The following is a 23,787-nucleotide window of genomic DNA, read 5'->3' as shown; positions in this document are numbered from 1 at the left end:
TTTTTTGTGTCTATTTACTACTCATCATTGCCCAAAATCGTAATTGGGGCCTAACTCTTAGCTCGGACATCATAATTGAGCGATTCCAAAGCCTGACATCTTTTTTTTACCATTTCTAAGAGGTTCGTGAGCTCAGAAGATGAATTCATGGAAGTCCGATTTTTCTTGTCTGTTTACTACTCATTTGTGCCCAAAATCGTAATTTGGGCCTAACTCCTAGCTCGGACATCAGAATTGAACTATTCAAAAGCCTGAATTGGTTGTTTTACCATTTCAAAGGGGTTCGTGAGCTCAGAAGCTGAATTCGTTGAAGTTCGATTTTTCGTGTCTGTTTCATGCTCATCTTGGCCCAACCTCGTAATTTCGACCTAACTCCTATCTCAGACATCAGAATTGAGCAATTCCAAACCCTAACATGTTTTTTTTACCATTTCTAAGGGGTTCGTGAGCTCAGAATCTGAATTCGTTTAAGTCCGATTTTTCGTGTCTGTTTACTACTCATTTGTGCCCAAAATCGTAATTTGGGCCTAACTCCTAGCTCGGACATCATAATTGAGCGATTCAAAAGCCTAAATTGGTTTTTTTTACCATTTCTAAGGGGTTCGTGAGCTCAGAAGCTGAATTCGTTGAAGTCCGATTTTTCGTGTCTGTTTCATGCTCATCTTAGCCTACCATCGTAATTTCGACCTAACTCCTATCTCGGACATCAGAATTGAGCGATTCCTAAGACTAACATGTTTTTTTTAACATTTCAAAGGGGTTCGTGAGCTCAAAAGCCGAATTCCTTGCAGTGAAATTTTTTGTGTCTATTTACTACTCATCATTGCCCAAAATCGTAATTTGGGCCTAACTCCTAGCTCGGACATCATAATTGAGCGATTCCAAAGCGTGACATCTTTTTTTTACCATTTCTAAGAGGTTTGTGAGCTCAAAAGCTGAATTCGTTGATGACCGATTTTTCGTGTCTGTTTACTACTCATTTGTGCCCAAAATCGTAATTTGGGGCTAACTCCTAGCCCGGACATCAGAATTGAGCGATTCAAAAGCCTGAATTGTTTTTTTTAACCATTTCTAAGGGGTTCGTGAGCTCAGAAGCTGAATTCATTGAATATCAATTTTACGTGTCTGTTTCATGCTCATCTTAGCCCAACATCGTAATTTCGACCTAACTCCGATCTCGGACATCAGAATTAAGCGATTCCTAAGCCTAACATGTTTTTTTTTACCATTTCTAAGGGGTTCGTGAGCTCAAAAGTCAAATTCCTTGCAGTCAAATTTTTCGTGTCTGTTTACTACTCATTAGTGCCCAAAATTGTAATTTGGGGCTAACTCCTAGCTCGGACATCATAATTGCGCGATTCCAGAGCCTGACATCTTTTATGTACCATTTCTAAGAGGTTCGTGAGCTCAGAAGCTGAATTGTTTTAAGTCCGATTTTTCGCGTCTGTTTACTACTCATTTGCGCCCAAAATTGTTATTTGGGCCTAAGTCCTAGCTCGGACCTCCAAATTGAGCGATTCAAAAGCCTGAAATGTTTTTTTACCATTTCTAAGGGCTTTGTGAGTTCAGAAGCTGAATTCGTTGAAGTCCGATTTTTCGCGTTTGTTTCCTGCTCATCTTGTCCCAAAATCGTAATTTGGGCCTACCTCTTAGGTCAGAAATCATATTTGAGCGATTCCAAATCCTGACATGTTTCTTTTACCATTTCTAAGGGGTTCGTGAGCTCATAAGCTGAATTCCTTGCATTCAGATGTTTGTGTCTGTTTACTACTCATCAGTGCCCAAAATTGTAATTTGGGCCTAACTCCTAGCTCGGACATCATAATTGAGCGATTCCAAAGCCTGACATCTTTTTTTTAGCATTTCTAAGAGGTTCGTGAGCTCAGAAGCTGAATTCGTTGAAGTCCGATTTTTCGTATCTGTTTACTACTCATTTGTGCCCAAAATCGTAATTTGGGTCTAACTCCTAGCTCGGACATCAGAATTGAACGATTAAAAGCCTGAATTTGTTTTTTTACCATATCTAAGGGGTTCGTGAGCTCAGAAGCTGAATTCGTTGAAGTACGATTATTCGTGTCTGTTTCATGCTCATTTTGGCCCAACATCGTAATTTCGACCTAACTCCTATCTCGGACATCAGAATTGAGCGATTCCAAAGCCTAACATGTTTTTTTTACCATTTCTAAGGGGTTCGTGAGCTCAGAATCTGAATTCGTTTAAGTCCGATTTTTCGTGTCTGTTTACTACTCATTTGTGCCCAAAATCGTAATTTGGGCCTAACTCCTAGCTCGGACATCATAATGGAGCGATTCCAAAGCTTGACATCTTTTTTTTTACCATTTGTAAGAGGTTCGTGAGCTCAAAAGCTGAATTCGTTGATGTCCGATTTTTCGTGTCTGTTTACTACTCTTTTGTGCCCAAAATCGTAATTTGGGGTTAACTCCTAGGCCGGACATCAGAATTGAGCAATTCAAAAGCCTGAATTGTTTTTTTACCATTTCTAAGGGGTTCGTGACCTCAGAAGCTGAATTCATTGAAGTTTGATTTTACGTGTCTGTTTCATGCTCATCTTAGCCCAACATCGTTATTTCGACCTAACTCCGATCTCGGACATCAGAATTTAGCGATTCCTAAGCCTAACATGTTTTTTTTTACATTTCTAAGGGGTTCGTGAGCTCAAAAGTCAAATTCCTTGCAGTCAAATTTTTCATGTCTGTTTACTACTTAATAGTACCAAAAATTGTAATTTGGGGCTAACTCCTAGCTCGGACATCATAATTGCGCGATTCCAGAGCCTGACATCTTTTTTGTACCATTTCTAAGAGGTTAGTGAGCTCAGAAGCTGAATTGTTTTAAGTCCGATTTTTCGCGTCTGTTTACTACTCATTTGTGCCCAAAATTGTTATTTGGGCCTAACTCCTAGCTCGGACCTCCAAATTGAGCGATTCAAAAGCATGAAATGTTTTTTTACCATTTCTAAGGGATTCGTGAGTTCAGAAGCTGAATTCGTTGAAATCCGATTTTTCGCGTTTGTTTCTTGCTTATCTTGCCCCAAAATCGTAATTTGGGCCTACCTCTTAGACCAGAAATCATATTTTGAGCGATTCCAAATCCTGACATGTTTCTTTTACCATTTCTAAGGGGTTCGTGAGCTCATAAGCTGAATTCCTTGTAGTAAGATTTTTTTTGTCTGTTTACTACTCATCAGTGCCCAAAATCGTAATTTGGGCCTAACTCCTAGCTCGGACATCATAATTGAGCGATTCCAAAGCCTGACATCTTTTTTTACCATTTCTAAGAGGTTCGTGAGCTCAGAAGCTGAATTCGTTGAAGTCCGATTTTTCGTGTCTGTTTACTACTCATTTGTGCCCAAAATCGTAATTTGGGCCTAACTCCTAGCTCGGACATCAGAATTGAACGATTAAAAAGCCTGAATTGGTTTTTTTACCATTTCTAAGGAGTTCGTGAGCTCAGAAGCTGAATTCGTTGAAGTCTGATTATTCGTGTCTGTTTCATGCTCATTTTGGCCAACATCGTAATTTCGACCTAACTCCTATCTCGGTCATCAAAATTGAGCGATTCCAAAGCCTAACATGTTTCTTTTACCATTTCTAAGGGGTTCGTGAGCTCAGAATCTAAATTCGTTTAAGTTCGATTTTTCGTGTCTGTTTACTACTCATTTGTGCCCAAAATCGTTATTTGGGGCTAACTCCTAGCTCGGACATCATAATTGAGCGATTCCAAAGCTTGACATCTTTTTTTTTACCATTTGTAAGAGGTTCGTGAGCTCAGAAGCTGAATTCGTTTAAGTCCGATTTTTCGTGTCTGTTTACTACTCATTTGTGCCCAAATTTGATATTTCGGCCTAACTCCTAGCTCGGACCTCAAAATTGAGCGATTCAAAAGCCTGAAATGTTTTTTTTACCAATTCTAAGGGGTTCGTGAGTTCAGAAGTTGAATTCGTTGAAGTCCGATTTTGCGTGTCTGCTACTTGCTCATCTTGGCCCAAAATCGTAATTTGGGCATAACTCTTAGGTCGGAATTCATAATTGAGCGATTCCAAAGCCTGACATGTTTATTTTACCATTTCTAAGGGGTTCGTGAGCTCAGAAGCTGAATTCGTTGAAGTCCGATTTTTCGTGTCTGTTTACTACTCATTTGTGCCCAAAATCGTAATTTGGGCCAAGCTCCTATCTCAGACCTCATAATTGAGCAATTCCAAAGCATGACATGTTTTTTTTACCATTTCTAAGGGGTTCGTGAGCTCAAAGCCGAATTTCTTGCAGTCAAATTTTTCGTGTCTGTTTACTATTCATCAGTGCCCAAAATCGTAATTTGGGGCTAACTCCTAGCTCGGACATCAGAATTGAGCGATTCCAAAGCCTAACATCTTTTTTTACCATTTCTAAGGGGTTCGTGAGCTCAAAAGCCGAATTCCATGCAGTCAAATTTTTCGGGTCTGTTTACAACTCATTTGTGCCCAAAATTGTAATTTGGGCCTAACTCCTAGCTCGGACATCAGAAGTGAGGGATTCAAACGCCTGAATTGGTTTTTTACCATTTCTAAGGGGTTCGTGAGCTCAGAAGCTGAATTGTTGAAGTCCCATTTTTTTCGGTCTGTTTCATGCTCATTTGGGCCCAACATCGTAATTTCGACCTAACTCCTACTCGGACATTAGAATTCAGCGATTCCAAAGCCTAACATGTTTTTTTACCGTTTCTAACGAGTTCGTCAGCTGAGAAGCTGAATTCCTTGCAGCCCAATTTTTCGCGTTTGTGTCCTTCTCATCTAGGCTCAAAATTGTAATTTGGGACTAACTCCTAGGTCTGACCTCAAAATTGAGCGATTCAAAAGCCTGAATTGTTATTTTACCATTTCTAAGGGGTTCGTGAGTTCAAAAGCTGAATTTGTTGAAGTCCGATTTTTCGCGTCCATTTCTTGCTAATCTTAGCCCAAAATCGTAATTTGGGTCAAGCTCCTAGCTCAGACATCATAATTGAGAGATTCCAAAGCCTAACATGTTTTTTTTTACCATTTCTAAGGGGTTCGTGAGCTTAAAAGCCGAATTCCTTGCAGTCAGATTTTTCGTGTCTGTTTACTACTCATCAGTGCCCAAAATCGTTATTTGGGCCTAACTCCTAGCTCGGACATCAGAATTGACCGATTCAAAAGTCTGAATTGGTTTTTTACTATTTCTAACCAGTTCGTGAGTTCAGAAGCTGAATTCGTTGAAGTCCGATTTTTCGTGTCTGTTTCATGCTCATCTTGGCCCAACATCGTAATTTAAACCTAACTCCTAGCTCGAACATCAGAATTGAGCGATTCCAAAGCCTGACATTTTTTTTACCATCTCTAACGGGATCGTCAGCTCAGAAGCCGAATTCTTTGCAGCCCAATTTTTCACGTCTGTGTCCTTCTCATCTTGGCTCAAAATTATAATTTGGGACTAACTACTAGCTCGGACCTCAAAATTGAGCGATTCAAGAGCCTGAAATGTTATTTTACCATTTCTAAGGGGTTCGTGAGTTCAGAAGTTGAATTCGTTGAAATCCGATTTTTCGTGTCTGTTTTGCTCATCTTGGCCCAAAATCGTAATTTGGGCATAGCTCTTAGGTCGGAAATCATAATTGAGAGATTCCAAAGCCTGACATGTTTTTTTACCATTTCTAAGGGGTTCGTGAGCTCATAAGCTGAATTCCTTGCAGTAAGATTTTTTGTGTCTGTTTACTACTCATCAGTGCCCAAAATCGTAATTTGGGCCTAACTCCTAGCTCGGACATCATAATTGAGCGATTCCAAAGCTTGACATCTTTTTTTTACCATTTCTAAGAAGTTCGTGAGCTCAGAAAAGAATTCGTTGAAATCCGATTTTCGTGTCTGTTTAATACTCATTTGTGCCCAAAATCGTAATTTTGGCCTAACTCCTAGCTCGGACATCGGAATTGAGAGATTCAAACGCCTGAATTTTACCATTTCTAAGGGGTTCGTGAGTTCAGAAGCTGAATTCGTTGAAGTCCGATTTTTCGTGTCTGCTTCTTGCTCATCTTGGCCCAAAATCGTAATTTGGGCATAACTCTTAGGTCGGAATTCAGAATTGAGCGATTGCAAAGCCTGACATGTTTTTTTTACCATTCTAAGGGGTTCGTGAGCTCAGAAGCTGAATTCGTTGAAGTCCGATTTTTCGTGTCTGTTTACTACTCATTTGCCCAAAAATCGTAATTTGGGCCAAGCTCCTATCTCAGACATCATAATTGAGCGATTCCAAAGCATGACATGTTTTTTTTACCATTTTTAAGGGGTTCGTGAGCTCAAAGCCGAATTCCTTGCAGTAAAATTTTTCGTGTCTGTTTACTATTCATCAGTGCCCAAAATCGTAATTTGGGGCTAACTCCTAGCTCGGATATCAGAATTGAGCGATTTCAAAGCCTAACATCTTTTTTTTACCATTTCTAAGGGGTTCGTGAGCTCAAAAGCCGAATTCCTTGCAGTCTAATTTTTCGTGTCTGTTTACTACTCATTTGTGCCCAAAATTGTTATTTGGGCCTAACTCCTAGCCCGACTCAAAATTGAGCGATTCAAAAGCCTGAAATGGTTTTTACCATTCCTAAGGGCTTCGTGAGTTCAGAAGCTGAATACGTTGAAGTCCGATTTTTCGCGTATGCTTCTTGCTCATCTTCGCCCAAAATCGTAATTTGGGCCTAGCTCTTAGGTCGGACATCATAATTGAGCGATTCCAAAGCCTCACATCTTTTTTTTACCATTTCTAAGAGGTTCGTGAGCTCAGAAACTGAATTCGTTGAAGTCCAATTTTTCGTGTCTGTTTATTACTAATTTGTGCCCAAAATCGTAATTTGGGCCTAATTCCGAACTCGGACATCAGAATTAAGCGATTCAAAAGCCTGAATTGGTTTTTTTTACCATTTCTAAGGGGTTCGTGAGTTCAGAAGCTGAATTCATTGAAGTCTGATATTTCGTGTCTGTTTGATGCTCATCCTGGCCCAACATATTAATTTCGACCTAACTCCTATCTCGGACATCAGAATTGAGCGATTCCAAACCTAACATGTTTTTTTTTTACCATTTTAAGGGGTTCGTGAGCTCAGAAGCTGAATTCGTTTAAGTCCGATTTTTCGTGTCTGTTTACAACTCATTTGTGCCCAAAATTGTTATTTGGGCACAACTTCTAGCTCGGACCTCAAAATTGAGCGATTCAAAAGCCTGAAAGTTTTTTTACCATTCTAAGAGGTTGTGAGTAACAGAAGATGAATTCTTGAAGTCCGATTTTTTCGTGTCTGTTTCTTGCTCATCTTGGCTCAAAATCGTAATTTGGTCCTAGCTCCTAGGTCGGAAATCATAATTGAGCGATTCCAAAGCTTTACATGTTTCTTTTACCATTTCTAAGGGGTTTGTGAGCTCAAAAGCTGAATTCCTTGCAGTCAGTTTTTTTTGTCTGTTTACTACTCATTAATGCCCAGAATCGTAGATTGGGCCTAACTCCTAGCTCAGACATCATAATTGAGCGATTCCAAAGCCTGACATGTTTTTTTTACCATTTCTAAGAGGTTCGTGAGCTCAAAAGGCGAATTCCTTGCAGCCAGATTTTTCGTGTCAGTATACTAGTCATCAGTGCCCAAAATCGTTATTTGGGCCTAACTCCTAGCTTGGACATCAGAATTGAGCGATTCAAAAGCCTGAATTGGTTTTTTTTTTTACCATTTCTAAGGGGTTGTGAGCTCAGAAGAATGAATTCATTGAAGTCCGATTTTTCGTGTCTGTTTCATGCTCATCTGGCCCAACATCGTAATTTCGGCCTAACTCCTATCGCGGACATCAGAATTTAGCGATTCCAAAGCCTGACATGTTTTTTCACCATTTCTTACGGGTTCGTTTGCTCAGAAGCTGAATTCTTTGCAGCCCAACTTTTCGCGTCTGTGTCCTTCTCATCTTGGCTCAAAATTATAATTTGGGACTAACTACTAGCTCGGAACCTCAAATTGAGCGATTCAAGAGCTTAAATGTTTTTTTACCATTTCTAAGGGTTCGTGAGTTCAGAAGCTGAATTCGTTGAAGTCCGAATTTTTCGCGTCTGCTTCTTGCTCATCTTCGCCCAAAATCGTAATTTGGGCCTACCTCTTAGGTCAGAAATCATATTTTGAGCGATTCCAAAGCCTGACATGTTTCTTTTACCATTTCTAAGGGGTTCGTGAGCTCATAAGCTGAATTCCTTGCAGTCAGATTTTTTGTGTCTGTTTACTACTCATTAGTGCCCAAAATCGTAATTTGGGCCTAACTCCTAGCTCGAACATCATAATTGAGCGATTCCAAAGCCTGACATCTTTTTTTTTTACCATTTCTAAGAGGTTCGTGAGCTCAGAAGCTGAATTCGTTGAAGTTCAATTTTTCGTGTCTGTTTACTACTCATTTGTGCCCAAAATCGTAATTTGGGTCTAACTCCTAGCTCGGACATCAGAATTGAACGATTAAAAGCCTGAATTCGTTTTTTTTACCATTTCTAAGGGGTTCTTGAGCTCAGAAGCTGAATTCGTTGAAGTCCGATTTTTCTTGTCTGTTTCAGGCTCATTTTGGCCCAACATCGTAATTTCGACCTAACTCCTATCTCGGACATCAGAATTGAGCGATTCCAAAGCCTAACATGTTTTTTATACCATTTCTAAGGGGTTCGTGAGCTCAGAATCTGAATTCGTTTAAGTCCGATTTTTCGTGTCTGTTTACTACTCATTTGTGCCCAAAATCGTAATTTCGGGCTAACTCCTAGCTCGGACATCATAATTGAGCGATTCCAAAGCATGACACCTTTTTTTTACAATTTCTAAGAGGTTCGTGAGCTCAGAAGCTGAATTCGTTTAAGTCCGATTTTTCGTGTCTGTTTATTACTCATTTGTGCCCAAATTTGATATTTGGGCTTAAAACCTAGCTCGGACCTCAAAATTGAGTGATTCAAAAGCCTAAAATGTTTTTTTACCAATTCTAAGGGGTTCGTGAGTTCAGAAGCTGAATTCGTTGAAGTCCGATTTATCGTGTCTGCTTCTTGCTCATCTTGGCCCAAAATCGTAATTTGGGCATAACTTAGGTCGGAATTCATAATTGAGCGATTGCAAAGCCTGACATGTTTATTTTACCATTTTTAAGGGGTTCGTGAGCTCAAAGCCGAATTCCTTGGAGTCAAATTTTTCGTGTCTGATTACTATTCATCAGTGCCCAAAATCGTAATTTGGGGCAACTCCTAGCTCGGATATCAGAATTGAGCGATTCCAAAGCCTAACATCTTTTTTTACCATTTCTAAGGGGTTCGTGAGCTCAAAAGCCGAATTCCTTGCAGTCTAATTTTTCGTGTCTGTTTACTACTCATTTGTGCCCAAAATTGTAATTTGGGCCTAACTCCTAGCTCGGACATCAGAAGTGAGGGATTCAAACGCCTGAATTGGTTTTTTACCATTTCTAAGGGGTTAGTGAGCTCAGAAGCTGAATTTGTTGAGGTCCCATTTTTCTTGTCTGTTTCATGCTCATCATTTTTCTAAGGGGTTCGTGTCTATTTACTACTCAGCATTGCCCAAAATCGTAATTTGGGCCTAACTCTTAGCTCGGACATCATAATTGAGCGATTCCAAAGCCTGACATCTTTTTTTACATTTCTAAGAGGTTCGTGAGCTCAAAAGCTGAATTCGTTGAAGTCCGATTTTTCGTGTCTGTTTACTACCCATTTGTGCCCAAAATCGTAATTTGGGGCTAACTCCTAGCCCGGACATTAGAATTGAGCGATTCAAAAACCTGAATTGCTTTTTTTACCATTTCTAAGGGGTTCGTGTTTTTTTACCATTTCTAAGGGGTTCGTGAGCTCAGAAGCTGAATTCATTGAAGTCCGATTTTACGTGTCTGTTTCATGCTCATCTTAGCCCAACATCCTAATTTCGACCTAACTCCGATCTCGGACATCAAAATTGAGCGATTCCTAATGGGTTCATGAGCTCAAAAGTCAAATTCCTTGCAGTCAGATTTTTCGTGTCTGTTTGCTACTCATTAGTGCCCAAAATCGTAATTTTGGGCAAACTCCTAGCTCAGACATAATTATTACGCGATTCCAAAGCCTGACATCTTTTTTGTACCATTTCTAAAAGGTTCGTGAGCTCCGTAGTTGAGTTGTTTTAAGTCCGATTTTCCGCGTCTGTTTACTACTCATTTGTGCCCAAAATTGTTATTTGGGCCTAACTCCTAGCTCGGACCTAAAAATTGAGCGATTCAAAAGCCTGGAATGGTTTTTACCATTTCTAAGGGCTTCGTGAGTTCAGAAGCTGAATACGTTGAAGTCCGATTTTTCGCGTCTGCTTCTTGCTCATCTTCGCCCAAAATCGTAATTTGGGCCTAGCTCTTAGGTCGGACATCATAATTGAGCGATGCCAAAGCCTCACATCTTTTTTTTTACCATTTCTAAGAGGTTCGTGAGCTCAGAAACTGAATCCGTTGAAGTCCGATTTTTCGTGTCTGTTTATTACTCATTTGTGCCCAAAATCGTAATTTGGGCCTAACTCCGAACTCGGACATCAGAATTAAGCGATTCAAAAGCCTGAATTGGTTTTTTTTTACCATTTCCAAGGGGTTCGTGAGTTCAGAAGCTGAATTCATTGAAGTCTGATATTTCGTGTCTGTTTGATGCTCATCCTGGCCCAACATCGTAATTTCGACCTAACTCCTATCTCGGACATCAGTATTGAGCGATTCCAAAGCCTAACATGTTTTTTTTTTACCATTTTAAGGGGTTTGAGCTCAGAAGCTGAATTCGTTTAAAGTCCGATTTTTCGTGTCTGTTTACTACTCATTTGTGCCCCAAATTGTTATTTGGGCTTAACTCCTAGCTCGGACCTCAAAATTGGGCGATTCAAAAGCCTGAAATGTTTTTTTTTAACCATTTCTAAGAGGTTTGTGAGTACAGAAGATGAATTCCTTGAAGTCCGATTTTTTTGTGTCTGTTTCTTGCTCATCTTGGCTTCAAAATCGTAATTTGGTCCTAGCTCCTAGTCGAAAAACAGAATTGAGCGATTCCAAAGAGTGACATGTTTCTTTTACCATTTCTAAGGGGTTCGTGAGCTCAAAAGCTGAATTCTTGCAGCCGATTTTTCGTGTCTGTTTATACTACTCATCTGTGCTCATCTTCGCCCAAAATCGTAATTTGGGCCTAGCTCTTAGGTCAGAAATCAATATTTTGAGCGATTCCAAATCCTGACATGTTTTTTTTACCAATCCTAAGGGGTTCGTGAGTTCAGAAGCGGAATTCGTTGAAGTCGATTTATCGTGTCTGCTTCTTGCTCATCTTGGCCCAAAATCGTAATTTGGGCATAACTCTTAGGTCGGAATTCATAATTGAGCGATTGCAAAGCCTGACATGTTTATTTTACCATTTTTAAGGGGTTCGTGAGCTCAAAGCCGAATTCCTTGGAGTCAAATTTTTCGTGTCTGATTACTATTCATCAGTGCCCAAAATCGTAATTTGGGGCAACTCCTAGCTCGGATATCAGAATTGAGCGATTCCAAAGCCTAACATCTTTTTTTACCATTTCTAAGGGGTTCGTGAGCTCAAAAGCCGAATTCCTTGCAGTCTAATTTTTCGTGTCTGTTTACTACTCATTTGTGCCCAAAATTGTAATTTGGGCCTAACTCCTAGCTCGGACATCAGAAGTGAGGGATTCAAACGCCTGAATTGGTTTTTTTACCATTTCTAAGGGGTTAGTGAGCTCAGAAGCTGAATTTGTTGAGGTCCATTTTTCTTGTCTGTTTCATGCTCATCATTTTTCTAAGGGGTTCGTGTCTATTTACTACTCAGCATTGCCAAAATCGTAATTTGGGCCTAACTCTTAGCTCGGACATCATAATTGAGCGATTCAAAGCCTGACATCTTTTTTTTACCATTTCTAAGAGGTTTGTGAGCTCAAAAGCTGAATTCGTTTGAGTCCGATTTTTCGTGTCTGTTTACTACCCATTTGTGCCCAAATGTAATTTGGGTCTAACTCCTAGCCCGGACATTAGAATTGAGCGATTCAAAAACTGATTGCTTTTTTTACCATTTCTAAGGGGTTCGTGTTTTTTTAACCATTTTAAGGGGTTCGTGAGCTCAGAAGCTGAATTCATTGAAGTCCGATTTTTACGTGTCTGTTTCATGCTCATCTTAGCCCAACATCGTAATTTCGACCTAACTCCGATCTCGAACATCAGAATTGAGCGATTCCTATGGGTTCATGAGCTCAAAGTCAAATTCCTTGCAGTCAGATTTGTGTCTGTTTGCTACTCATTAGTGCCCAAAATCGTAATTTTGGGCAAACTCCTAGCTCAGACATCATTTTAGCGATCCAAAGCCTGACATCTTTTTTGTACCATTTCTAAAAGGTCCTGAGCTCCGTAGTTGAGTTGTTTTAAAGTCCGATTTTCCGGTCTGTTTTACTATCATTTGTGCCAAATTGTTATTTGGCTAACTCCTAGCTCGGACCTCAAAATTGAGCGATTCAAAAGCCTGAAATGGTTTTTACCATTTCTAAGGGCTTCGTGAGTTCAGAAGCTGAATACGTTGAAGTCCGATTTTTCGCGTCTGCTTCTTGCTCATCTTCGCCCAAAATCGTAATTTGGGCCTAGCTCTTAGGTCGGACATCATAATTGAGCGATGCCAAAGCCTCACATCTTTTTTTTTTACCATTTCTAAGAGGTTCGTGAGCTCAGAAACTGAATCCGTTGAAGTCCGATTTTTCGTGTCTGTTTATTACTCATTTGTGCCCAAAATCGTAATTTGGGCCTAACTCCGAACTCGGACATCAGAATTAAGCGATTCAAAAGCCTGAATTGGTTTTTTTTTACCATTTCCTAGGGGTTCGTGAGTTCAGAAGCTGAATTCATTGAAGTCTGATATTTCGTGTCTGTTTGATGCTCATCCTGGCCCAACATCGTAATTTCGACCTAACTCCTATCTCGGACATCAGTATTGAGCGATTCCAAAGCCTAACATGTTTTTTTTTTACCATTTTTAAGGGGTTCGTGAGCTCAGAAGCTGAATTCGTTTAAGTCCGATTTTTCGTGTCTGTTTACTACTCATTTGTGCCCAAAATTGTTATTTGGGCACAACTCCTAGCTCGGACCTCAAAATTGAGCGATTCAAAAGCCTGAAATGTTTTTTTTACCATTTCTAAGAGGTTTGTGAGTACAGAAGATGAATTCCTTGAAGTCCGATTTTTTGTGTCTGTTTCTTGCTCATCTTGGCTCAAAATCGTAATTTGGTCCTAGCTCCTAGGTCGAAAAACATAATTGAGCAATTCCAAAGCTTGACATGTTTCTTTTACCATTTCTAAGGGGTTTGTGAGCTCAAAAGCTGAATTCCTTGCAGCCAGATTTTTCGTGTCTGTTTACTACTCATCTGTGCTCATCTTCGCCCAAAATCGTAATTTGGGCCTACCTCTTAGGTCAGAAATCATATTTTGAGCGATTCCAAATCCTGACATGTTTCTTTTACCAATTCTAAGGGGTTCGTGAGTTCAGAAGCTGAATTCGTTGAAGTCCGATTTATCGTGTCTGCTTCTTGCTCATCTTGGCCCAAAATCGTAATTTGGGCATAACTCTTAGGTCGGAATTCATAATTGAGCGATTCCAAAGCCTGACATGTTTATTTTACCATTTCTAAGGGGTTCGTGAGCTCATAAGCTGAATTAGTTGAAGTCCGATTTTTCGTATCTGTTTACTACTCATTTGTGCCCAAAATCGTAATTTGGGCCAAGCTCCTATCTCAGACATCATAATTGAGCGATTCCAAAGCCTGACATGTTTTTTTTACCATTTCTAAGGGGTTCGTGAGCTCAAAAGCCGAATTCCTTGCTGTTAGATTTTTCGTGTCTGTTTACTACTCATCTGTGCCCAAAATCGTAATTTGGGGCTAACTCCTAGCTCGGACATCAGAATTGAGCGATTCCAAAGCCTAACATCTTTTTTTACCATTTCTAAGGGGTTCGTGAGCTCAAAAGCCGAATTCCTTGCAGTCAAATTTTTCGTGTCTGTTTACTACTCATTTGTACCCAAAATTGTAATTTGGGCCTAACTCCCAGCTCGGACATCAGAAGTGAGGGATTCAAACGCCTGAATTGGTTTTTTACCATTTCTAAGGGGTTAGTGAGCTCAGAAGCTGAATTTGTTGAGGTCCCATTTTTCTTGTCTGTTTCGTGCTCATCTTGGCCCAACATCGTAATTTCGACCTAACTCCTATCTCGGACATTAGAATTCAGCGATTCCAAAGCCTGACATGTTTTTTTACCGTTTCTAACGAGTTCGTCAGCTCAGAAGCTGAATTCCTTGCAGCCCAATTTTTCGCGTCTGTGTCATTCTCATCTAGGCTCAAAATTGTAATTTGTGACTAACTCCTAGGTCGAACCTCAAAATTGAGCGATTTAAAAACCTGAATTGTTATTTTACCATTTCTAAGGGGTTCGTGAGTTCAAAAGCTGAATTTGTTGAAGTCCGATTTTTCGCGTCCGTTTCTTGCTAATCTTAGCCCAAAATCGTAATTTGGTCCAAGCTCCTAGCTCGGACATCATAATTGAGCGATTCCAAAGCCTACATGTTTTTTTTTGCCATTTCTAAGGGGTTCGTGAGCTTAAAAGCCGAATTCCTTGCAGTCAGATTTTTCGTGACTGTTTACTACTCATCAGTGCCCAAAATCGTTATTTGGGCCTAACTCCTAGCTCAGACATCAGAATTGACCGATTCAAGAGCTTGAATTGGTTTTGTACTATTTCTAACCAGTTCGTGAGCTCAGAAGCTGAATTCGTTGAAATCCGATTTTTCGTGTCTGTTTCATGCACATCTTGGCCCAACATCGTAATTTAAACCTAACTCCTAGCTCGAACATCAGAATTGAGCGATTCCAAAGCCTGACATGTTTTTTTACCATCTCTAACGGGTTTGTTAGCTCAGAAGCTGAATTCTTTGCAACCCAATTTTTCGCGTGTGTGTCCTTCTCATCTTGGCTCAAAATTATAATTTGGGACTAACTACTAGCTCGGACCTCAACATTGTGTGATTCAAGAGCCTGAAATGTTTTTTTTACCATTTCTAAGAGGTTCGTGAGCTCAGAAGCTGAATTCGTTGAAGTCCGATTTTTCGTGTCTGTTTACTACTCATTTGTGTCCAAAATCGTAATTTGGGCCTAACTCCTAGCTCGGACATCAGAATTGAACGATTTAAAAGTCTGAATTGGTTTTTTACCATTTCTAAGAGGTTCGTGAGCTTAGAAGATGATTTCGTTGAATTCCGATTTTCGTGTCTGTTTACTACTCATTTGTGCCCAAAATCGTAATTTGGGCCTAACTCCTAGTTCGAACATCGGAATTGAGGGATTTAAACGCCTGAATTGGTTTTTAACCATTTCTAAGGGGTTCGTGAGCTCAGAAGTTGAATTCGTTGAAGTCCGATTTTTCGTTTCTGTTTCATGCTCATCTTGGCCTAACATCGAAATTTCGACCTAACTCCTATATCGGACATCAGAATTGAGCGATTCCAAAGCCTAACATGTTTTTTTTAACCATTTCTAAGGGGTTCGTGAGCTCAAAAGCCGAATTCCTTGCAGTCAGATTTTTTGTGTCTATTTACTACTCATCAGTGCCCAAAATCGTAATTTGGGCCTAACTCCTAGCTCGGACATCATAATTGAGTGATTCCAAAACCTTACATGTTTTTTTTACCATTTCTAAGAGGTTCGTGAGCTCAGAAGAAGAATTCGTTGAAGTCCGATTTTTGTGTCTGTTTACTCCTCAATTGTGCCCAAAATCGTAATTTTGGCCTAACTCCTAGCTCGGACATCGGAATTGAGGGATTCAAACGCCTGAATTGGTTTTTTACCATTTCTAAGGGGTTCGTGAGCTCAGAAGCTTAATTCGTTGAAGTCCGATTTTTCTTGTCTGTTTCATGCTCATCTTGGCCTAACATCGTAATTTCGACCTAACTCCTATCGCGGACATTAGAATTGAGCGATTCCAAAGCCTGACATGTTTTTTTTACCATTTCTAACGAGTTTGTCAGCTCAGAAGCTGAATTCCTTGCAGCCCAATTTTTCGCGTCTGTGTCCTTCTCATCTAGGCTCAAAATTGTAATTTGGGACTAACTCCTAGGTCGGACCTCAAAATTGAGCGATTTAAAAGCCTGAATTTTTAATTTACCATTTCTAAGGGGTTCATGAGTTCAAAAGCTGAATTTTTTGATGTCCGATTTGTCGCGTTCGTTTCTTGCTAATGTTGGCCCAAAATCGTAATTTGGGCCTAACTCCTAGCTCAGACATCATAATTGAGCGATTCCAAAGCCTAACATGTTCTTTTTACCATTTCTAAGGGGTTCCTGATCTCAGAAGGCGAATTCTTTGGCCCAAAATTATAATTTGGGACTAAATACTAGCTCGGACCTCAAAATTGAGCGATTCAAGAGCTTGAAATGTTTTTTTTACCATTTCTAAGGGGTTCGTGAGTTCAGAAGCTGAATTCGTTGAAGTCCGATTTTTCGCGTCTGTTTCTTGCTCATCTTCGCCCAAAATCGTAATTTGGGCCTAGCTCTTAGGTCGGATATCATAATTGAGCGATTCCAAAGCCTGACATCTTTTTTTTTACCATTTCTAAGAGGTTCGTGAGCTCAGAAACTGAATTCGTTGAAGTCCGATTTTTCGTGTCTGTTTATTACTCATTTGTGCCCAAAATCGTAATTTGGGCCTAACTCCGAACTCGGACATCAGAATTAAGCGATTCAAAAGCCTGAATTGGTTTTTTTTACCATTTCTAAGGGGTTCGTGAGTTCAGAAGCTGAATTCATTGAAGTCTGATATTTCGTGTCTGTTTCATGCTCATCCTGGCCCAACATCGTAATTTCGACCTAACTCCTATCTCGGACATCAGAATTGAACGATTCCAAAGCCTAACATGTTTTTTTTAACCGTTTCTAAGGGGTTCGTGAGCTCTAAAGCCGAATTCCTTGCAGTCAAATTTTTTGTGTCTGTTTACTACTCATCAGTGCCCAAAATCGTAATTTGGGCCTAACTCCTAGCTCGGACATCATAATTGAGTGATTCCAAAACCTTACATGTTTTTTTTACCATTTCTAAGAGGTTCGTGAGCTCAGAAGAAGAATTCGTTGAAGTCCGATTTTTGTGTCTGTTTACTCCTCAATTGTGCCCAAAATCGTAATTTTGGCCTAACTCCTAGCTCGGACATCGGAATTGAGGGATTCAAACGCCTGAATTGGTTTTTTACCATTTCTAAGGGGTTCGTGAGCTCAGAAGCTTAATTCGTTGAAGTCCGATTTTTCTTGTCTGTTTCATGCTCATCTTGGCCTAACATCGTAATTTCGACCTTACTCCTATCTCGGACATTAGAATTGAGCGATTCCAAAGCCTGACATGTTTTTTTTACCATTTCTATCGAGTTTGTCAGCTCAGAAGCTGAATTCCTTGCAGCCCAATTTTTCGCGTCTGTGTCCTTCTCATCTAGGCTCAAAATTGTAATTTGGGACTAACTCCTAGGTCGGACCTCAAAATTGAGCGATTTAAAAGCCTGAATTTTTATTTTACCATTTCTAAGGGGTTCATGAGTTCAAAAGCTGAATTTTTTGATGTCCGATTTGTCGCGTTCGTTTCTTGCTAATCTTGGCCCAAAATCGTAATTTGGGCCTAACTCCTAGCTCAGACATCATAATTGAGCGATTCCAAAGCCTAACATGTTCTTTTTACCATTTCTAAGGGGTTCCTGATCTCAGAAGGCGAATTCTTTGGCCCAAAATTATAATTTGGGACTAAATACTAGCTCGGACCTCAAAATTGAGCGATTCAAGAGCTTGAAATGTTTTTTTTACCATTTCTAAGGGGTTCGTGAGTTCAGAAGCTGAACTCGTTGAAGTCCGATTTTTCGCGTCTGCTTCTTGCTCATCTTCGCCCAAAATCGTAATTTGGGCCTAGCTCTTAGGTCGGACATCATAATTGAGCGATTCCAAAGCCTGACATCTTTTTTTTTTACCATTTCTAAGAGGTTCGTGAGCTCAGAAACTGAATTCGTTGAAGTCCGATTTTTCGTGTCTGTTTATTACTCATTTGTGCCCAAAATCGTAATTTGGGCCTAACTCCGAACTCGGACATCAGAATTAAGCGATTCAAAAGCCTGAATTGGTTTTTTTTACCATTTCTAAGGGGTTCGTGAGTTCAGAAGCTGAATTCATTGAAGTCTGATATTTCGTGTCTGTTTCATGCTCATCCTGGCCCAACATCGTAATTTCGACCTAACTCCTATCTCGGACATCAGAATTGAGCGATTCCAAAGCCTAACATGTTTTTTTTTTACCATTTTTAAGGGGTTCGTGAGCTCAGAAGCTGAATTCGTTTAAGTCCGATTTTTCGTGTCTGTTTACTACTCATTTGTGCCCAAAATTGTTATTTGGGCACAACTCCTAGCTCGGACCTCAAAATTGAGCGATTCAAAAGCCTGAAATGTTTTTTTTACCATTTCTAAGGGGTTTGTGAGTACAGAAGATGAATTCCTTGAAGTCCGATTTTTCGTGTCTGTTTCTTGCTCATCTTGGCTCAAAATCGTAATTTGGTCCTAGCTCCTAGGTCGGAAATCATAATTGAGCGATTCCAAAGCTTGACATGTTTCTTTTACCATTTCTAAGGGGTTTGTGAGCTCATAAGCTGAATTCCTTGCAGTCAGTTTTTTTTGTCTATTTACTACTCATCAGTGCCCAGAATCGTAGATTGGGCCTAACTCCTAGCTCACACATCATAATTGAGCGATTCCAAAGCCTGACATGTTTTTTATACCATTTCTAAGAGGTTTGTGAGCTCAGAAGGCGAATTCCTTGCAGCCAGATTTATCGTGTCAGTATACTAGTCATCAGTGCCCAAAATCGTTATTTGGGCCTAACTCCTAGCTTGGACATCAGAATTGAGCGATTCAAAAGCCTGAATTGGTTTTTTTTTACCATTTCTAAGGGGTTCGTGAGCTCAAAAGCTGAATTCATTGAAGTCCGATTTTTCGTGTCTGTTTCATGCTCATCTTGGCCCAACATCGTAATTTCGACCTAACTCCTATCTTGGACATCAGAATTTAGCGATTCCAAAGCCTGACATGTTTTTTCACCATTTCTTACGGGTTCGTTTGCTCAGAAGCTGAATTCTTTGCAGCCCAACTTTTCGCGTCTGTGTCCTTCTCATCTTGGCTCAAAATTATAATTTGGGACTAACTACTAGCTCGGACCTCAAAATTGAGCGATTCAAGAGCTTGAAATGTTTTTTTTTACCATTTCTAAGGGGTTTGTGAGTTCAGAAGCTGAATTCGTTGAAGTCCGAATTTTTCGCGTCTGCTTCTTGCTCATCTTCGCCCAAAATCGTAATTTGGGCCTAGCTCTTAGGTCGGACATCATAATTGAGCGATTCCAAAGCCTGACATCTTTTTTTTACCATTTCTAAGAGGTTCGTGAGCTCAGAAACTGAATTAGTTGAAGTCCGATTTTTCGTGTCTGTTTATTACTCATTTGTGCCCAAAATCATAATTTGGGCCTAACTCCTAACTCGGACATCAGAATTGAGCGATTCAAAAGCCTGAATTGGTTTTTTTTACCATTTCTAAGGGGTTCGTGAGTACAGAAGCTGAATTCATTGAAGTCTGATTTTTCGTGTCTGTTTCATGCTCATCTTGGCCCAACATCGTAATTTCGACCTAACTCCTATCTCGGACCTCAAAATTGAGCGATCCAAAAGCCTGAAATATTTTTTTTACCATTTCTAAGGGGTTTGTGAGTTCAAAAGCTGAGTTCAGTGCCCAAAATCGTTATTTGGGACTAAGTCCTAGCTCGGACATCATAATCGAGTGATTCCAAAGCCTGGCATGTTTTTTTTACCATTTCTAAGAGGTTCGTGAAATCAGAAGCGGAATTCGTTGAAGTCCGATTTTTTGTGTCTGTTTACTACTCATTTGTGCCCAAAATCGTAATTTGGGCCTAACTCCTAGCTCGGACATCAGAATTGAGTGATTCAAAAGCTTGAATTGGTTTTTTTACCATTTCTAAGGGGTTCGTGAGCTCAGAAGCTGAATTCGTTGAAGTCCGATTTTCGTGTCTGTTTACTACTCATTTGTGCCCAAAATCGAAATTTGGGCCTAACTCCAAGCTCGGACATCAGAATTGAGCGATTCAAAAGCCTGAATTGGTTTTTTAACCATTTCTAAGAGGATCGTGAGCTAAGAAGCTGAATTCGTTGAAGTTCGATTTTTCGTGTCTGTTTCATACTCATCTTGGCACAACATCGTAATTTCGACCTAACTCCTATCTCGGACATCATAATTGAGCGATTCCAAAGACTGGCATGTTTTTTTTACCATTTATAAGGGGTTCGTGAGCTCAGAAGCTGAATTCGTTAAAGTCCGATTTTTCGTTTCTGTTTAGTATTCATTTTTGCCCAAAATCGTTATTTGGCTTAACTCCTAACTCGGACCTCAAAATTGAGCGATTCGAAAGCCTGAATTTTTTTTTACCATTTCTAAGGGTTCGTGAGCTCAGAAGCTGAATTCATTAAAGTCCGATTTTTCGTGTCTGTTTACTACTCATTTGTGCCCAAAATAGTAATTTGGGCCTAACTCGTAGCTCGGACATCAGAATTGAGCGATTCAAATGCCTGAATTGGTTTTTTTATCATTTCTAAGGGGTTCGTGAGCTCAGAAACTGAATTCGTTGAAGTCCGATTTTTCGTGTCTGTTTCATGCTCATCTTGGCCCAACATCGAAATCTCGACCTAACTCCTATCTCGACGTCAGAATTGAGCAATTCCAAAGCCTGACATGTTTTCTTACCATTTGTAACGGGTTCGTCAGCTCGGAAGCTAAATTCCTTGCAGCCCAATTTTTTGCGTCTGGGCCCTTCTCATCTTGGCTCAAAATTGTAATTTGGGACTAACTTCTAGCTCGGACCTCAAAATTGAGCAATTCAAAAGCCTGAAATGTTTTTTACCTTTTCTAAGGGGTTCGTGAGTTCAAAAGCTAAGTTCAATGCCCAAAATCGTTATTTAGGGCTAACTCATAGCTCGGACATCATAATCGAGCGATTCCAAAGCCTGGCATGTTTTTTTTACCATTTCTAAGAGGTTCGTGAGCTCAGAAGCTGAATTCGTTGAAGTCCGATTTTTCGTGACTGTTTACTACTCATTTGTGCCCAAAATCGTAATTTAGGCATGCCTATCCCGGACATCAGAATTGAGTGATTCAAAAGCCTGAATTGGTTTTTTACCATTTTTAAGGGGTTCGTGAGCTCAGAAGCTGAATTCGTTGAAGTCCGATTTTCATATTTGTATACTACTCATTTGTGCCCAAAATCGTAATTTGGGCCTAACTCGTAGCTCGGACATCAGAATTGAGCGATTCAAAAGCCTGATTTGGTTTTGTTTTACCATTTCTAAGAGGTTCGTGAGCTCAGAAGCTGAATTCGTTGGATTCCAATTTTTCGTGTCTGTTTCATGCTCATCTTGGCGCAACATCGTAATTTCGACCTAACTCCTATCTCGGACATCAGAATCGAGCGATTCCAAAGCCTAACATGTTTTTTGATCATTTCTAAGGGGTTCGTGAGCTAAAAAGCCGAATTACTTGCAGTTAGATTTTTCGTGTCTATTCTACTCATCATTGCCCAAAATCGTTATTTGGGTTAACTCCTAGCTCGGACATCATAATTGAGCGATTCCAAAGCCTGACATCTTTTGTTTACCATTTCTAAGAGGTTCGTGAGGTCAAAAGCTGAATTCATTTAAGTCCGATTTTTCGTGTCTGTTAACTACTCATTTGTGCCCAAAATCGTTATTTGGGCCTAACTCCTAGCTCGGACCTCAAAATTGAGCGATTCAAAAGCCTGAATTTTTTTTACCATTTCTAAGGGTTCGTGAGCTCAGAAGCTGAATTCCATAAAGTCCAATTTTCCGTGTATGTTTACTACTCATTTGTGCCCAAAATAGTAATTTGGGCCTAACTCGTAGCTCGGACATCAGAATTCAGCGATTCAAAAGCCTGAATTGGTTTTTTACCATTTCTAAGGGGTTCGTGAGCTCAGAAGCTGAATTCGTGTTCCGATTTTTCGTGTCTGTTTCATGCTCATCTTGGCCAAACATCGTAATCTCGACCTAACTCTTATCTCGGACATCATAATTGAGCGATTCCAAAGCCTGACATGCTTTCTTACCATTTCTAACGGGTTCGTCAGCTCAGAAGATAAATCCCTTGCAGCCGAATTTTTTGCGTCTGGGTCCTTCTCATCTTGGTTCAAAATTGTAATTTGGGACTAACTTCTAGCTCGGACCTAAAAATTGAGTGATTCAAAAGTCTGATATGTTTTTTTACCATTTCTAAGGGGTTCGTGAGTTCAAAAGCTGAGTTTAGTGCCCAAATTCGTTATTTGGGGCTAACTCCTAGCTCGGACATCATAATCGAGCGATTCCAAAGCCTGGCATGTTTTTTTTACCATTTCTAAGAGGTTTGTGAGCTCAGAAGCTGAATTCGTTGAAGTCCGATTTTTCGTGTCTGTTTACTACTCATTTGTGCCCAAAATCGTAATTTGGGCCTAACTCCTAGCTCGGACATCAGAATTGAACGATTCAAAAGCCTGAATTGGTTTTTAACCATTTCTTAGGTGTTCGTGAGCTCAAAAGCTGATTTCGTTGAAGTCCAATTTTTCTATTCTGTTTCATGCTCATCTTGGCCCAACATCGTCATCTCGACCTTACTCTTATCTCGGACATCAAAATTGAGCGATTCCAAAGCCTGACATGTTTTCTTACCATTTCTAACGGGTTCGTTAGCTCAGAAGCTAAATTCCTTGCAACCCAATTTTTTGCGTCTGGGTCCTTCTCATCTTAGCTCAAAATTGTAATTTGGGACTAACTTCTAGCTCGGATCTAAAAATTGAGCGATTCAAATGCCTGAAATGTTTTTTTTACCATTTCTAAGGGGTTCGTGTGTTCAAAAGCTGAGCTAAGTGCCCAAAATCGTTATTTGGGGCTAACTCCTAGCTCGGACATCATAATCGAGCGATTCCAAAGCCTGAATTTCTTTTACCATTTCTAAGGGTTTGTGAGCGCAGAAGCTGAATTCCTTAAAGTCCAATTTTCCGTGTCTGTTTACTACTCATTTGTGCCCACAATAGTAATTTGGGCCTAACTCGTAGCTCGGACTTCAGAATTGAGCGATTCAAAAGCTTGAATTGGTTTTTTTACCATTTATAAGGGGTTCGTGAGCTCAGAAGCTGAATTCGTTGAAGTCCGATTTTTCGTGTCTGTTTCATGCTCATCATGGCCCAACATCGTAATTTCGACCTAACTCTTATCTCGGACATCAGAATTGAGCGATTCCAAAGCCTGACATGTTTTCTTACCATTTCTAACGGGTTCGCCAGCTCAGAAGCTTAATTCCTTGCAGCCTAATTTTTTTGCGTCTGGGTCCTTCTCATCTTGGCTCAAAATTGTAATTTGGGACTAACTTCTAGCTCGTACCTAAAAATTGAGCGATTCAAAAGCCTGAAATGTTGTTTTTACCATTTCTAAGGGGTTCGTGAGTTCAAAAGCTGAGTTCAGTGCCCAAAATCGTTATTCGGGGCTAACTCCTAGCTCGGACATCATAATCGAGCGATTCCAAAACCTGGCATGTTTTTTTTACCATTTCTAAGAGGTTCGTGAGCTCAGAAGCTGAATTCGTTGAATTCCGATTTTTCGGGACTGTATACTACTCATTTGTGCCCAA

The sequence above is a fragment of the Beta vulgaris genome, chromosome 8, assembly GCF_026745355.1.
Source record: "Beta vulgaris subsp. vulgaris cultivar EL10 chromosome 8, EL10.2, whole genome shotgun sequence".
In the NCBI taxonomy this organism is placed as follows: Eukaryota; Viridiplantae; Streptophyta; class Magnoliopsida; order Caryophyllales; family Amaranthaceae; genus Beta; species Beta vulgaris.
This window is presented reverse-complemented; position numbering follows the sequence as displayed.